The sequence below is a fragment of the Oncorhynchus masou genome, unplaced genomic scaffold, assembly GCF_036934945.1.
Source record: "Oncorhynchus masou masou isolate Uvic2021 unplaced genomic scaffold, UVic_Omas_1.1 unplaced_scaffold_1901, whole genome shotgun sequence".
NCBI classification, from domain to species: Eukaryota; Metazoa; Chordata; class Actinopteri; order Salmoniformes; family Salmonidae; genus Oncorhynchus; species Oncorhynchus masou.
The window spans coordinates 1-5,933 of record NW_027008400.1 but is presented as its reverse complement, the minus strand read 5'-3'; the positions used below and the strand labels follow the sequence as shown (position 1 = coordinate 5,933).

The 5,933-nt window shown below is 49.0% G+C and overlaps 1 pseudogene; it reads right to left on the bottom strand.

Annotated features, from left to right (window-relative positions):
- Positions 1-223: 223 nt before the first annotated feature.
- On the bottom strand, positions 224-5,197 carry LOC135532544 (elongation factor Tu, mitochondrial-like; annotated as a pseudogene).
- Between the last annotated feature and the right edge of the window lie 736 nt (positions 5,198-5,933).

Here is a 5,933-nt window from a genome sequence, read left to right as displayed (position 1 = left end):
ATACAGACCTGGGCCTGGACTTTATGATATGATACAGACCTGGGCCTGGACTTTATGATATGATACAGACCTGGGCCTGGACTTTATGATATGATACAGACCTGGGCCTGGACTTTCTGATATGATACAGACCTGGGCCTGGACTTTCTGATATGATACAGACCTGGGCCTGGACTTTCTGATATGATACAGACCTGGGCCTGGACTTTCTGATATGATACAGACCTGGGCCTGGACTTTATGATATGATACAGACCTGGGCCTGGACTTTCTGATATGATACAGACCTGGGCCTGGACTTTCTGATATCATACAGACCTGGGCCTGGACTTTCTGATATGATACAGACCTGGGCCTGGACTTTCTGATATGATACAGACCTGGGCCCGGACTTTAAGATATGATACAGACCTGGGCCTGGACTTTCTGATATGATACAGACCTGGGCCTGGACTTTCTGGTGGGGCTGGATGGAGCCTGGTTTGCTCATAACCATCCCTCTCCTAATGTCCTCCCTCTTCAGCCCTCGGACCAGAGCCCCCAGGTTATCTCCTGCCTCTGCTCTGTCCAGAGACTGGTGGAACATCTCAATGCCTGGGGAGGAGAGGGAGGGGAGAGCGAGGAGAAGAGAAGAAGAACAATTAGACTCAGAACGATGGTATGTTTTGAGGTTTAGGATGGAGTTGACGGGTTACCAGAGGGATATTTTGGGTAACTGTCCAGTAGTCTTATTAGTGGGTAATTGGTGCTAGAAGTGCAGTGGAGAGACTGTTGTAGTTGTAACTTGGTGTTAGAGCTAATTCTGTCACCACTCTGTACTAGGGGTTAGGGCTAGTTCTGTCACCACTCTGTACTAGGGGTTAGGGCTAGTTCTGTCACCACTCTGTACTAGGGGTTAGGGCTAGTTCTGTCACCACTCTGTACTAGGGGTTAGGGCTAGTTCTGTCACCACTCTGTACTAGGGGTTAGGGCTAGTTCTGTCACTACACTCTACTAGGGGTTAGGGCTAGTTCTGTCACTACACTCTACTAGGGGTTAGGGCTAGTTCTGTCACCACTCTGTACTAGGGGTTAGGGCTAGTTCTATAACTACACTATACTAGGGGTTACGGCTAGTTCTGTCACCACCTGTACTAGGGTTAGGCTAGTTCATAACTACCTCTACTAGGGGTTAGGGCTAGTTCTGTCACCACTCTGTACTAGGGGTTAGGGCTAGTTCTGTCACTACACTCTACTAGGGGTTAGGGCTAGTTCTGTCACCACTCTGTACTAGGGGTTAGGGCTAGTTCTATAAATACACTGTACTAGGAGTTAGGGCTAGTTCTGTCACCACTCTGTACTAGGGGTTAGGGCTAGTTCTGTCACCACTCTGTACTAGGGATTAGTTGCTAGTTCTGTCAGTACTCTGTACTAGGGGTTAGGGCTAGTTCTGTAAATACACTGTACTAGGAGTTAGGGCTAGTTCTGTCACCACTCTGTACTAGGGGTTAGGGCTAGTTCTGTCACCACTCTGTACTAGGGGTTAGGGCTAGTTCTGTCACCACTCTGTACTAGGGGTTAGGGCTAGTTCTGTCACCACTCTGTACTAGGGGTTAGGACTAGTTCTATCAGTACACTGTGACAATGAACAGCAATTAGTGTTAAACTGTACTTACAGGAATAATTATAGTAATATGAACACAGTTTTACAGCATATGTTACCCTGTGTGCTACAGCTCTAAAATTGAAATCAATCTTTCTATAGTGGTGTGGCTCCCCATTCACTTACCAGTGACCACAGACTTAAAGGCACGGTTGTGCCCCACAAACTCACAGTCGTCGCCCTTCTTAATGACACCCCTCTCCAAAGTGCCAGTCACCACCGTACCCCTGCCTGAAAGAGGGATGAATGAATACACGTTTAATAAATGGTGTTGATACCCAGAGAGAGACGTGGTTAGACAACAGCAGAAAGATCAGAACAGAGACAGAAGTACTGACAGCTGAGGGGACAAGTCCATCACACGTGCATCAATCAAATAAACAGTGAAACAGAAAGGTACAAAGGAAGCTGATACAGGTGCTTCCAAACAGTTACTGTCACTAAATCACAACGACAGGGAGAGGAGAACTGCATGTTACAGATACACTGATTATTCCTACAGAGATGTACAGGAAACAGGCACGTTGTCCCCATCACAAAACACAAGCTGCACAGACAGAACAATCATTTCAAAGTTGTTTTTAATCAAGATAGTTCAGTGGCTACGGAAACCGTTGTCAAACACTGGGATGAGCCGAGCAAGGGGGCAGGCTCTGTAATGGGGAGCAAGGGGGCAGGCTCTGTAATGGGGAGCAAGGGGGCAGGCTCTGTAATGGGGAGCAAGGGGGCAGGCTCTGTATGGGGAGCAAGGGGGCAGGCTCTGTATGGGGAGCAAGGGGGCAGGCTCTGTATGGGGAGCAAGGGGGCAGGCTCTGTATGGGGAGCAAGGGGGCAGGCTCTGTATGGGGAGCAAGGGGGCAGGCTCTGTATGGGGAGCAAGGGGGCAGGCTCTGTATGGGGAGCAAGGGGGCAGGCTCTGTATGGGGAGCAAGGGGGCAGGCTCTGTATGGGGAGCAAGGGGACAGGCTCTGTATGGGGAGCAAGGGGACAGGCTCTGTATGGGGAGCAAGGGGACAGGCTCTGTAATGGGGAGCAAGGGGGCAGGCTCTGTAATGGGGAGCAAGGGGGCAGGCTCTGTAATGGGGAGCAAGGGGGCAGGCTCTGTAATGGGGAGCAAGGGGGCAGGCTCTGTAATGGGGAGCAAGGGGGCAGGCTCTGTAATGGGGAGCAAGGGGGCAGGCTCTGTAATGGGGAGCAAGGGGGCAGGCTCTGTAATGGGGAGCAAGGGGGCAGGCTCTGTAATGGGGAGCAAGGGGGCAGGCTCTGTAATGGGGAGCAAGGGGGCAGGCTCTGTAATGGGGAGCAAGGGGGCAGGCTCTGTATGGGGAGCAAGGGGGCAGGCTCTGTAATGGGGAGCAAGGGGGCAGGCTCTGTAATGGGGAGCAAGGGGGCAGGCTCTGTATGGGGAGCAAGGGGGCAGGCTCTGTATGGGGAGCAAGGGGACAGGCTCTGTATGGGGAGCAAGGGGACAGGCTCTGTATGGGGAGCAAGGGGACAGGCTCTGTATGGGGAGCAAGGGGACAGGCTCTGTATGGGGAGCAAGGGGACAGGCTCTGTATGGGGAGCAAGGGGACAGGCTCTGTATGCACGGGACAGTGGGATCCTATCGCTGTGTTTTATCTATTGTCATGTTTTCATTAGGAAACACCTTCTATCAGAAGTGCTCAGTGGAAGAGCTTGAATTTATCCCTGCAGTACTTCTGAATGGTGCCATTTTAATTAACTTAACAATGAGTCAGATCAATGACAGAGAGGAGAAGAAACCATGTCGTGGCAACAGCTTTTAACTAAAAGACAAATCTGGGTTTCTTTCCAATTTGAGCTAGTTGTCAGTCACCTGGGATGGAGTAGACTCCTCAATGGGCAGCAGGAAGGGTTTCTCCAGCTCTCTCTTGGGCAGAGGGACGTATTCATCCACTACTGCTAGGAGCTTCAGCACTGCGTTCACCCCCAGGTCAGGCTGTTTGTTCTGGGGAGGTTAGACGAGATGAGACAACAGGGAAGGTTTCACCTAAAAGTTAGCCTCAATCACCAGACTGATTACCGCTACACTGTCTGTCTGGAAGGGACGCCGTTTGGTCCAAGAGGCGTTGCACAAAACAAATTCAAAAGTGATTGAATCACCTTCAAACCAATCAGAAGAGAGGCCATTTTTCGGAAGTAAGACAAACACTTGCCATTTTTCAAGAGAAAGGCATGTCGAACAGCAGGACAAAAATCGGCTAAATGAGCCAAAAAAGACAAATATTATCAACGTGAGAATATGAGAATATGTCGATGTGAGAATATGAGAATATGTCAACGTGAGAATATAAGAATATGTCAACGTGAGAATATGAGAATATAACAACGTGAGAATATAACAACGAGAGAATATGTCAACGTGAGAATATGTCAACGTGAGAATAAAATAAATATTGTAGCCCAACATCAGCTAGGGGTATATCTAACGAATTTGCACCTAATATTTTTGCCAAACTGTAGAGATGAGTGTACTGCATCAGAATCAATACAGAGAAAGTCTTGACACAGTAACCTCAGATAGCCTTCAGTTCTCTAATTTAGATGAGATGCTTTCACACAGAACGGAGCAGCTCTGATAGGGAGCAGAGTTTATTTAGCAGAGTTCAGACTGTCATGTAAAGCTTGATATTTAGCCATCACCTTGTAAGTATGACGTTACATGCATCGTCTACTGTCTGTCTACTGTCTGTCAGCAACGGTGCTACGGGTCCGTCATCAACTAAACCGATCCCATAGTTCAGAGGATGCTGATTGGTCTGAAGCAATGGTGATAGAAAAGACGGGGCTCATGCTGTCGCAGCCCTACCAGACTGATACCCCTGCCAGACTGATACCCCTGCCAGACTGATACCCCTGCCGGACTGATACCCCTGCCAGACTGATACCCTGCCAGACTGATACCCCATGCTAAGCTCGTGTTTAATGTAAGCTCGTGTTTAATGTAAGCTCACGTTTAATGTAAGCTCACGTTTAATGTAAGCTCACGTTTAATGTAAGCTCACGTTTAATGTAAGCTTGCGGGGTCAGGAGGATTTGAGGCTACATAAAAGGACCACATTGAAATAAGTCAGTTGACTTTGTGTTTTTAAACATCAATTATGTTGCATGTATGTATTATTGTACGAACATGGCTGAAGCAACAGTATGTATTTTAAAATGGTCAAATAAAATACAATGGATCAACCTTCCTAGCGAGCTGACAGCCTATCTGAAGTTGTGAGGTTATTCACCACCACAACCCTACCTCGTACCAGGCACTCACCTCCAGGGCGCAGAGGGCCGAGCCGATGACGACGGGCGTGTTCTCACCGTCGTAGCCAAACTCTGTGAGCAGCTCTCTGATCTCCAGCTCAACCAGCTCCAGCATCTCCTTGTCCTCCACCGCATCCGCCTTGTTCACAAACACCACCACGTGCTCCACGCCGATCTGCCGGGCCAGCAGGAGGTGCTCCCTGGTCTGGGGCATCTGTCCGTCCGTGGCCGCCACCACCAGGATGCAGCCGTCCAGCTGAGCCGTGCCTGTGATCATGTTCTACAGGAGAAAGGTCAACATGTCACCTTGTGTGACAATCTAACTGTCATTCTCTATTGCTTTACCTTTCATACTGAATACTGCATTGTTGAGGAAGAGCCTGCTAGTCACCATCTCTCGTTCTGTTCTGTCTGCTGTGACAAATCAACGTGAACTTGAGAAAATGCCCCTAGCCTCAAACCCCCCATTAAAATTCTGGCCCCGTAATCACAAAGTATCTCAGTAGAAGTAGAGATCTAGGATTGGTTTTGCCTTTTAAATGACAGACCTGCCAAACACTTCGGCACCACAGATAATGGTTTTTACATGGTTTTGTCCTTTAGCAGCCACTGTTTTCCAGAGCAACTTACAGGAGCAATTATGGTCAAGTGCCTTGCTCAAGGGCACATAGACAGATGTATTACCAAGTCAGCTCAGGGATTTGAACCAGCTAACTTTTGGTTACTGGCCCAACATTCTTAACCCGTAGGGTACCTGCCACCCCACGCGATACCCACACTGCTCAAATCATAGGCAAATACACATTTGAGTTTCTTTACCTAATAATGATGTTGGCAGAAGACTGCCTCAGCAGGAATGGTATGCTATAGACTGTTAAAGGTACTTGACTGTAGCGGTCCTGTTGACCGTTGCGGTCCTGCTGACCGTAGCGGTCCTGCTGACCCTAGCGGTCCTGCTAACCCTAGCGGTCCTGCTGACCCTAGCGGTCCTGCTGACTGTAGCTGTCTTTCACCAA